Raw genomic sequence first — 12,307 nt, 5'->3', positions numbered from 1 at the left:
GAAATCACTACCCAGAGGGTGTGGCCATGCCACAATCCCTTCTTCTCCATTCTACTATCTTGAGGACACACACACATGTGCCCGGCATGAGTTTCAAGTCACGTGGTCTGGGTCTCGAGCCACGGTCAACTACGTGAGAGTCCAGCGATATAACCACTCTACCTTCTGCTGGTTCCATAATGCCAACTTGTTAAGTTCCAAACACACATATACACATACACAAACCCACTGAGACTTTGATTAGGGTTATATTAAACATATAGGAAAATAGAAGATCTATTGGAAAAATTGACATCTTTAAATTGTGGATATTCTTTTCTAAAATAATTTAAAAATTTTATTTATTCTTCTTATTTTTTAATCTGACCAGAGAAAGAGAAAGGGAAAGTGGGAAATAAGCCACCAGGTCTGAGACTCAAATCACAGTGGGCCACATGGGAGTCTAGGACCTTAACCACCATAACTCCTGCCAGCCCCACTGTGGATATTCTAACTTATAATCACCAATATCTCTCTATTTATCTTATATTCACTTTGACATTTATCACAAATATTATATTTCCCTAAAAAATTTCTGTATCTTTGGCTAGATGTACAACTACCTACGTAAAGTTTTTGACACTATTATAAGTATTATTTTTTCTAGCTGTAGTTTATTAGTTGCTGAGATACAGAAATATTGATTGAGATTTTTGTTTGTTTGACTGGTTTTTGGTTTGGGGGTTTGCTTTTAGGATTTTCCCATAGGGTGTATGTATTAGTAGGAGAGAAAATGAGAGAGACAGAGAGAGAGACAAAGTGAGAAATCACCCTGGTGGGGGGAATGGCCATGCCACAATCCCTTCTATTCCATTCAAATCTTGGGATTTGGGGCTCATAAGCCTGACTTGATTTTCACACCACTAGGTCCAGGACTCATATTGTGATTGGCCAGGTGGGAGTCCAGCATAATAACCACTATGCCATCTGCTAGCTCTGCAATTGAGTTTTATATATTATTTTGTATCTTGCTTAAATCACTTATAAATACAATGGGTTCTTTGGATTTTCATTTTTCTTGTGTCTTCCAAACTTCTTCCTTATTAGTCCAAGCAGATATCTGCAAAATTTTCTTGTTCAGTGTCTTAAGGATTCAACATTTGTTCTTGTTGATTCTTTTTATTGTGCATGTATTTTCTATGATACTTTTTTTTTTTTTTCCTATTTGCTTTACTGTTTCTTTTCATTTATTTTAGGCTTTATTTTCTACTTTTTGACTTTCATTTAAAATACCGTATTTTGTGTATGGATGTTTTTACTCAATGGTTTTTATCCTTTCAACTTTCTAAAAAAAATTTAAGGTTATAAATATTATTTTTTATTATTATTATTTGTTTGTTTGAGAGGTTTTGCTATAGGATGCATGCGCTCGCCAGAAAGTCTGAGAAAGACAAAAAACAAGAAATCACCTCCCACGGGGGATGGCCATGCCGCAATCCCATCTCCTCCATTCTCCTCTTGGGATCTTGGGCACAGTCGACTACATGTGAGTCCAGTGACATAGCCATTATGCCAACAGCTGGTCCCCTGGTTGTAAGTATTTTAAAGATGCTTTAGCTGAACCTCATAGGTTATCATTCAGTTAAAAATTTTAAATTTTATTTAAACTTTTTTGCCCCATGGACTATATAGAAGTATTTTTTAAAAAGAATTATTCCATTTAACTTTATTTATTTGTTTACTTATTTATTTATTTTAATTTGACCAAAGAGGGACAGAGTGAGAGAGAGAGAAAGGGAAAGTGAGAAAGCAAGCTACCAGGTCCAGGAGTTTAACCGTGGTTGGCCATGTGGGAGTCTAGCATCCTTGACCACCATGCCACCAGCTGGCCCTAGAAGTATAATTATTAAATACTAAACATATGAAGTTGTTTATTTTTTATTGATTTTTTTTGTTTATTTCGTTTTATTTTTAGCTGTCTTCTTAAATTTCAACTTAACGTGCATTGAGGTTAGAAGATATGCCATGCATAATTTTACTCCTTCGACATTTGTTTAAATTTTCTTTATCACCTTTTATATAGTTAATTTTATAAATGTTCTCTGTATTTGAATAGGACGTATATTTTGTAATTGTTTTATGTAATGGTCTGGGTATGTCAAAGGTAATTATACTGTTAATTTTTTTCTGAAATTTTTAAAAGATTTTTGCCATAGGGTATGTTCATTCAGTGGAAAGTCACAGAGAGAGAGACAGTGAGAGGGAAAATGAGAAATAACCCCTCCATAGCCTCACAATCCTTTCTTCTCTATTCTCCTGGGATTGGGGGCATGCATGCACACCTATCCAGCATGATTTTTGAGCTACCAGGTACAAGACTCAAACCATAGTCAGCCATGTGGGAGTCCAGTGCCCCACCTTCCTATTTGTCAGCCATGTGGGAGTCCAGTGCCCCATCTCCCTCTATTTTTTAATATCTGTTTTGACAAAATTGCATGGAAGCTAAGCACAATTCTTTCTCAGTTTGTTTCTTGATTTTTTTTTTTTTTGGTATATAAAGATGTTATAAATTTTTGTATATTGATTTAGTATCCTGCCACTTTACTGAATTCATTTATCACTTTTAGGAGTTTCTTCATGGATTCTTTTGGTTTTTCTATTTAAATAATTATGTCATCTACAAATAAGTACAATTTCATTTCTTCTTTTCCTATTTGAATGCCTTTTATTTTATTCTTGTTTTTGATTATATTGCCTAGGACTTCCAATATTATGTTGAAAAGGAACAGGGACAGCCTTACTTTGTTCTAGTATTACGTTAGCTATAGGTTTGTCATGTATGGATTTTATTGTGCTAAGAATATCCCTTCCATAAAATTTTGCTGAGAGTTTTAATTATGAAGGGATGTTGTATTTTATCAAATGCTTTTTTGCATCAATTAATATGGTTGCATGTTTTAAATTCTTTTATATTATTTATTTAATTTCATTTCTTATTTTATTATTTTTAATTTGCTATAGGGCATATGTGCTCAACAGAGATAGACAGTGGGGGACAGAGAGGGAAAGTGAGAAAACAAGCCACTAGGTCCTGGGTTTGAACCACAGCTGGCCATGGGAGAGTCCAGTGCCTCAACCACCATGCCACCTGCTGGCCCTAGATCATATGCTTTTTAATGTTTCCTTCTGTTAATGTGATGTATTTACATTGACTGTTTTGCATATGTTGAAGTATCCTTGCATTTCTAGGATAGGATAGGATAACACCTAGGATAACGCCTACATAGTCATAGTGTAATCTTTTAAATGTGTTGTTGGATATAATCTGCTAGTATATTGTTGAGGATTTTTGCATCTATATTCATCAGTGATATTGGTTTGTATTGTATTGTCATAAAACTCACGATGCATTTTTGCATAGAAAAATACATCATGACTTTTCTGACGACCCAACAGTTTTCTCTTCTTCCTTTTCTGCTTTGGGGATCAAAATGATGGAGACTTCATAGAGTAAATTTGGGAGCGTTTCTTCCTTTTGGATCATTAGAAATAGTTTGAGGAGAAATATGGTTAGCTTTTCTTTAAAAGTTTTGTAGAGTTCAGAAGTGAAGTCATCAAGACCTATAGTTGATTTCAAATTTAATTTCAATGTGGTCAGAAAAAGATGCTTGATATGGTTTCTATACTTTAAATTTGTAAAGGCTTATATTTTGTGCCCTCTCATGTGGTTGATCTTCAAAAATGTTTCATGTAAAGATTGGAAAAAATATATACTTTGTGGTTGTTGGATGAAACATACTATAGATGTCTGTCAAGTCCACTGGGTTTTTGGTGTAGTTTAGTTCTTGTTTCTTTGTTTACTTTTTAGCTAGATGATCTGTCCAGAGGTGACAGTGGGGTGTCAAACCCCCCAAACATCAATGTGCCGCAATGTATCCTTCCCTTTAGTTCTGGCAGTATTTCTTTCAGATTTTTGGGTGTTCCAGTGTTGGGTGCCTAGGTATTTATGTTATATTTTCTTGATGAATTAGTCCTTTTTATACTATATATCACTAGTGTCCTTATTTGTCCATTCTTACAATTTTTACCTTAAAGTCTATTTTGTCTGGTATCAGTATTCTTACCATGTTTTTTTAAAATCTCCTATTTACATAATATCTTTTCCCAGTCCTTCACTTTCAGTCTATGTATATCTTTATCAGTGAGGTGTGTTTCTTGTAAGAAACATACGGAGCGCTCCTGTTTTATTTTTTATTACTTTTTTTATTCATTCATCAAGTCTGTCTTTTAAGTAGAGAATTTAATCCATTAACATTCAATACTATTATCAGTATTTGCAGACTTATCCCTGCCAGTTTGTTATTCATTTTCTTAGTTTGTGTTGTGTTCTCCTGTCTTTGTCACTCTTTCATTTTCGCAATATAGTATTCCCTTTAGTATTACTTGAATAGCTGGTTTAGTGTTGGTAAGTTCTTTCAGTTTTATTTCTTTTTCCCATTTGAAGGATAATTTTTCTGTGTATAGTATTCTTGGTTGAATTATTTTCTTTTAGTATTTTGAATATGTCTTTCCATTCTTTCCTTCCCTGCATTGTTTCAGTTGAAGGTCTGTTAGCCTAATAAAATAACCTTTCTACGTAACTTGACTTTTCTCTCTTGTCTCTCTTGCTGTATTTAGAATATTTTATTTGTCTTTGTTTATTTTTCCCCCCAATCAGGCTATGATGTGCCATTGGGAGGATCTTATTATTTTGATTCTATTTGGCATTCTTTGTATATCCTAGATCTGGATGTCTACATGTTTCTCTAGATTTGGAAAGTTTTCAGTATTTCATAGAAGAGATTTTCTCTTTGCCTTCTGGAATACCCATTATATGGCTATTAGGGCATTAAATGGTATCTAGTACTTCTAGTATGTTATCTTCATTTTGTATTTTTTGGTAATTTTTTTTTCTTTTTATTGTTCTATGTTAGAGACTTTGTCTTCAGGGTCAGAGATTCTTTATTCTGCAAGGTCTAATCTGCTGTTAATACTTTTGAGGAGATTTAAATGTCCTATATTGTATTCTTCATACCCAGCAGTTCTGTTTTATTCTTTTATAAGGAGTCTATCTCTTTTTGGAATTGCTTCTTCATGTCATGGAATGATTTTCTCATCTCCTGGAATTGACTATTTTCTTTTGTACCTCATTGACTTTTGTTATAATTACTATTCTAAATTTAATTTTGACATTTTTGTGAATTCTTTTGTGCTGTCTGTTGTTGGTGAGGAGTTATTGTGTTCCTTTGGGAGGGAAATATTTCCTTGTTTCTCACATCTCTTGTCTGACTACCCTGGTTTTTGTTCATCTGATGAAATACATACATTTTCGTGTTTTCCGGAATACAGTCTGTGGTTTCAGAGTGGGGGATAACAGCTCTAGATCCCAGGTGTGTTGCTGATAGAGGACCATGTCTTCCAGTTGAGCAGAGTTTATGTAGGCGGCTTCAGGTGGTTGAATTTTCACCCAACCTCTCAGATCCTGAGGAGCTGGGACTACACTAGGGAGATATAACTTCAGGTACATGGGCCAGGGAACTTCATATTTTGGGGCTGGGCAACACTAGTAGAGAAATCAGAGCTGTTTTCCAACTTGCAATTCTCTTGGTGGGTGGAACTTGGGAAGCAAATGGTGTGGTAACACAAGCTGGGGGCCTCAAATTTTAAAAGCAAACATGTGGGGTTGAGAGACACCAGGAGAGAAATCAGAGCTGCTGTCTGGCTTTCAGTCCTCTTAGTGGGTGGGAGAACTAGATACACATCTTTGCACACAGTAAGGTTGTACCACAGGAGAAAATATCTGAAGCTGTAAGACTCGCAGCTTACATAGGGTGGCTGAAAGAGCTGCCTCTCCTCTCCTCCATTAAGAGAGAGGGAAAAACAAAAACAAAAGCACCTAGATTTTGACTTCCCTGGAATGTAAGCAAAAGGCTTTGGAGAGATGGGTCCCTATAACTTTGCAAAAAGTTGTAGGCATATTTGGCATTCAGTCATTCCTTAACCATTTTGACAATGCTCTTTGCCCAGAAAACATGACCATGCAGAAATAATAAAAGATTTAGGGAAAATCATTTCTAACAGGTGGTTCTTTCCAGCATTTATTTACCTTTACTACTACCAGGCGCCTTGGGACCTAAGAAATCTGGGGCACAATTAACCTCATTTAAACTGAACTAATAGTTTGAAGCATATAGAACCACCCAGATAACATACATTAACAAATCAGAGTGAGGAAAAGAAGTACTCATTTTATGATATGCTACGGATGCTTCCTCCTCCTCCCATAGCTTCTTTCAGTAACAGGGTAAATTTTCTTATATTCTGGGAAGTGAGTGAAATGGGGTAGTACAGATTTAACTCTGGGCCTTTTTATCTCTGATCATAATCTGCAAAATACAACGTTTGTCAGTTTCAGCAAATGCCTTCGGGGTAAAAGTGATGATAGCGTATTTGGGAGATGCTTAGGGGATATATAAGTAGGATTGCCAATAATATGACAGGCTTGACCTTATTCATTAAAATAATTAAAATGATAGATTAAAAATGGTAAATAGCCAGAAACAATGTGCACAGCTATAATCCCATCTACCAAGGAGGCTGAGGCAGGAAAGGTGCTTGTTCAAGGTCAGCCCAGGCAAAGCAAGACTCTGTCTCAAAAAAAGTAAGAAAAAAGCACGTAATTTAAGATTTAAGATGTCCAAGAGCAGACAAGATGTTAATCAAGTTAAAGAGGAAGAGAGTTGCTATGATTTTGTTGAGAGTTTTTGAATCTGTATTATTCAGTGATATTGGTCTGTAATTTTCTTCTTTTTTTGTTATATCTTTGTCATCTTTTGGCATTAAGGTTATGGAAACTTCATACAATGACTTTGAAAAAATTCTTTCCTTTTGGATCTTTAGAAATAGTTTAAGAATTGGGGTTATCACTTCTTTTGAAATTTTATAGAGTTCAGAAGTGAAGCCTTAAGTATCTGGACTTTTCCTTTTAACGAGACTGTTTATTATTGATTCAATATCATTGTTTGTTAATGGTGTATTCAGGCTTTCTATTTTTTTCTAGTTCAATCTGGGTATATCATATGTGTCCAGAAATTTGTCTGTCTCATCTAGGTCTTCTAGTTTATTAGCATATAGTGACTAGTAGTACTCTTTCATGATCTTTTGTATTTCTCTGACATCTGTTGTAATATTGACTATTTCAATAATGATTTTATGTATCTGGCACATTCCTTTTTTTTCTTGGTTATGTTAGGCAATGGTTTGTCAGTTTTGTTTATTCTTTCAAAAAAGAGCTTTTTGTTTCACTGATGTTTTTGTATTCTTTTATTCCCTATTTCATGTATTTCTGCTCTAATCTTTATTATTTTTTTATTCTAGTATTTTTAAGCTTTTTTTATTGTTTTTTTTTTTTTTGAGAGGATTTTTTTTTTTTGCTATAGGGTGTGTGTGCTCACCAGAAAGACAGAGAGAGAGAGACAGAAAGCGAGAAATCACCCCCCAGAGGGGATGGCCACGCCACAATCCCTTCTCCTCCATTCTCCTCTCTGGATCTTGGGCACACACACACACGCACCTGGCGTGAGTTTAAGCCACTGGGTCTGGGACTCGAACCATGGTTGATTATGTGGGAGTCCAGCGACATAGCCATTACGCTAACTGCTGGTCCCCCCCCCCATCACTTTCTTGATGTAGTATTCCCTTGAATATTTTTTGAAGAACTGGTCTAGTGTTGGTAAATTCTTTCAGTCTTTGTTTATCTGGGAATAATTTTATTCCTCCTTCTCATTTTAAGAATAAATTTTCTGGGTATAGTATTTGTAGCTATATATATTTTCTTTTAGAATTTTAAATATGTCTTCTTAGTCTTTTCTTGCCTACATCACTTCTGGTGAAAAGTGTGAGCTTAGTCTGACAGGGTAAACTTCGTAAGTAACTTGACATTTCTCTTGTCACTTAAAAATTTTTGTCTTTGTCTTTGACTTTTGCCAATTTGGCAATGATGTGCCTTAGAGAAGATCTTATGTTGAATCTATTTTATGTCTTTTATATTTCCTGGAGATGGATGTCTGTATGTCTCTCTGGATTTGGAAAGTTTTCAGATAGTATTACACAGAAGAATTTTCTGTGCTTTCACTCACCTATTTGTCTTCTAGAATACCCATTATGCAGATAATCAGTTGCTTAATGATTTCTAAAATTTTTATATGTTGTCCTCATTTTTAATGATTATTTTATCATTCCTTTTGGTGATTTGAACTACATCTGAAGTTTTGTCTTCATAGTCAGAGATTCTTCTGCATGATCTAATCTGCTTTTACATTTTTGAGAGACATCTTGATTTCTTGCATTGTTGTCTTCATCTCCAAAAATTGTGTTTGATTCCTTTTTAGGGTATCTATCTCTTTATAGAATTCTTCTTTCACTTCATGGAATATTTTTCTTATCTTTTGTAATTGCTTGTCTATATTCTCTTGAATCTCATTTTGTTATGATGGATATCATAAATTCTTTTTCTGACATTTCTGGATTTCCTGAGTTCTATCTATTATTGGTGAGAGCTATTGTGTTCCTTTGGGGAAGAGATGTTTCCTTGTTTTGTTTGTTTGTTTGTTTCTACTTCTTGTGTCCTGCATCCATTTTTAGGCACCTGGTGTAGTACTCATTTCTTCCTAATTTTTGGAGTGATTCTGTAATGCTAGGGTGAGAATAACAGTCCTACTTCCCAAACGTGCCCCTGGAAATATGGTTAAGGAAGGGCCTGTCTTCCAGATCAGAACAGGGCTTGCATAGCCTGTATATAAGATCTGGAGTCAGAGCTGTTTTTCAGACCCACTTGGAGTCCTGGCAATGTGTTCCAAGAAAATATGAAGGCAAACCTGTCTATGATACCCAAGACACAGGTCCTGAGTGGCCTGTGTGTAACACCTGAGAGCAGTATTTTTCTCAAGGCCTGAATGTCACTCTGGGAAGATGCCTGAAAGAGGAGAGACAGGACAGTACTCAGGCCCTAGGTGTGGTCCTGGCAAGGTGTTACAAGAGAGGCCAGGGTGTGGTTGTTCCTTTCAGATCCATGCCAGGCTCATGTACCCTGCCTCTAATTTCTGGCAACAGGCAACTCTCTAGTCTGGATGCAGCTCTGGCCAGGACATCCAGGAGGGACCAGAAGTGAGTCTCTGTGAGACTCTAGAGACAGGCCTTGTGTGGCCTGCATAGGTTTGAGGCAGAGTGACCCTCTCTTTCTGAATGCAGCCCTGGGATGATTAACAAAGGGTAAAAGGCCTTTCTGTGAGGCCTTCACCAGAGACTACAACCTATAATGCCTGGAGGTACAGGGAGGCTGCCTTTTTTTTTTTTGGAGGTTTTTGCTATAGAGCGCGTGCGCGTGCGCGTGCGCTTGCCAGAAAGACAGAGAGACAGAGAAAGAAATAGAAAGCGAGAAATCACGCCCCCAGGGGGGATGGCCATGCTGTAATCCCTTCTCCTCCATTCTCCTCTTGGGATCTTGTGCACGCACACACACGTGCCTGTCGTGAGTTTAAGCTACAGGGTCAGGGACTTGAACCACTGTCGACTACATGGGAGTTCAGCGACATAGTCATTATGCTAACTGCTGGTCCCAGGCTGCTCTGTTTTGAACAGATTCCAGGTGGAAGTTATTTGGCTAGATCATGCGCTCTAGAATCAGGAGGTGGTACTGGGTGGTGCCCTGTTTTGAGAGGTCCAGAAGAGTTGGTGTGTGTGTGTGTGTATAGATGTCATTTGAGGCAGGTAGCCATTCACTGAAGGAAATCCGAAGGAAGAGAGAGTGAGGGCCTGCCCTGCTTGCCAGACAGGGCATAGTGACCAAATTCCTCAGTCTCTGTTGGGTTGGGTGTGCTCTCTTTTGCATCCTCTGCTCATTCATGGCTGTGGGGTCTTGCTCATAAATGGAGCTCCACCTGCTGGTCAGCTTGCAGGATGGTGTGGCTCTCTTGATGGCTTGGGTTTGTCAAGTCCATGTTTCCTCTTGGGAAATATCTGCTCAGGTCTTTTACTTACTTCCTAATTGGATTATTTATTTTATTTAGCTCTTTACATTTCTTCTATTTTTAGATATTAGTCTCCTGTGAGAGATAATTTGCAGATATTTTCTCCTATTCTGAAGGTCATCTCTTCACTCCATTGATTACTTTTTTCATTGTGCAGAAGCGTTTTAGTTTGATGCCTTCCCATTTATTTATTTTTACTTTTGCTATCTGTGCTTTTCAGGACTTATTCAACAAATTTTTGCCTAGACCAGTGTCCTGAGCCTTTCCTCTATATTTCCTTCTAGTAGTCTCATAATTTCTTATCTTACATTTAAGTTTCAATTCATTTACACTCAAAATTTTTATATAGTTATATTAAGGGCCTGATTTCATTCTTTTCCATATACAAAGCCAATTTTCCAGTCACCAAATATTATGAGTGCTCTTTTCCTATGGTGTCTTCTTGGCACCTTTGTTGAAAATCAGTTGCTGTAGATGCAGGATTTAATTTAGGCTCTCTATTCTGTTCTGTTGATCCAGTGTCTGTTTTTATAGCGGTATCATGCTGTTTGATGACTATAGCTTTGTAGTATACTTTGAAGGCAGCTAAACTGTCTTTAGCTTTTTGTTTGTTTGTTTGCTTTGTTTTGTTCCTTTTTTTTCCCCAGAAATACTTTGGCCATTAAGGATCTTCTGTGGGGGGCTGGCAGGAGAATAGTGGTTAAGGACGCTGGACTCCCACATGGCTGACCCCAGTTCAAATTCCGGACCCCGTGGTTTGCTTTCTCACTTTCCCTCTCTCTCTCACACTCTATCCCTCTCTGGTCAAATTAAAATAAATAAAGTTAAATAAAATAATTCTTTGAAAAAATAACCTTTTATGGTTCCATGCAAAGTTTAGGATCTTTTTTCTATTTCTGGTAAGAATGTCATTGTATTTTCATAGAAATTACATTGCATTTATAGATCATTTTGGGCAGTATGGACATTTTAACAGTATTAATTCTTCTAACCCAGGAATATCTTTCTATTTATTTTTGTCTTCAACTTCTTTCATCAATGTTTTCTAATTTTCCTGACAGAGATATTTTATCTCCTTGGTTAAATTTACTCCTAGTTATTTTATAGCTTTTATAAATGGGATTTTTAAAACATTTCTTTTTCAGATAATTTGCTATTTAGAAGCATTACTGATTTTTATGTTAATTTTGCAACTTACAGCCTCACTGAATTTATTAGTTCTTACAACTTTTTAGTGGCATATATAGGATTTTCTGTATATGAAACCATGTTGTCAGCATACAGGGATAATTGAAATTCCTCCTTTCCAATTTGGATTTATTTCTTTCTTTTGCCTAATTGCTGTGTCTAAAGCTTTCAGTACTGTGCTGAATAGAGGTAGTGAAAGTGTCTGTTCTAATCTCATTCTAGATCTTAGAGGAAAAGTTTTCAACTTTCCCATTAAGTACGATGCTACCCATTGGTTCATTGTATATGGCCCTTATTGTGATGAGTTACAGTCCCATTCCCACTTCTTGAGAGTTTTTTATTCTTAAAACATATGAAATTTTGTCAAATGTTTTTCTGCATCCATACATTAAAATAATCATGGTTTTGAGACCAGCAGATTGTGTAGTGGTAACATCACAGACTCCCACATAACTGACTGTGGTTCAAGTCCCAGACCCAGAGACTTGAACTGCACACCAGATGCATGTGCATGTGTACCCAAAATCTCAAGAAGAATATGTAGAAGAAAGAACTGCAGTGTGGCCATCTCCTCTAGGGGGCAATTTCTCACTTTCTTTTATTTATTTATTTTTAATTTTTTAAAACTTTTATATACATTCAATCACATTATTTAGCTTACAAAGTGAACATTTCAATATGTGAACATTTCTCCCTAGTCCAGTTGATAAAAATATCTTCAACCGATAACACCACACCTCCCCATCCCATCAATGCTCTGCCTCCATATCCCTCCTCCAAATGTCCTTCCTTAGGCCCCACTTCTCCACATACACCACACCAGGCATTAGCCCCCATTTCTTGTGTTTATACAACCTTAGATTAATCAGTTTCAGTCATAGAGTGCAGGCACTCAGTATATATTAAGTTGGGGCATACGATGTCTCTTCTTCATAGCCTGGCTTACTTCACTCAGCAGTAAATCTTCCATATTCTTCCACTTTCTGTCAAAAGCCAGAGTTTTGTTGGTTTTTATGGCTGAATAGTATTCCATAGCGTATATGTGCCACAGTTTTTCAATCCATTCATCAGTA

Source organism: Tupaia chinensis, unplaced genomic scaffold, assembly GCF_000334495.1.
Source record: "Tupaia chinensis unplaced genomic scaffold, TupChi_1.0 Scaffold144702_1, whole genome shotgun sequence".
Taxonomy (NCBI): domain Eukaryota; kingdom Metazoa; phylum Chordata; class Mammalia; order Scandentia; family Tupaiidae; genus Tupaia; species Tupaia belangeri.
Note: the sequence above shows the minus strand (reverse complement) of the source record.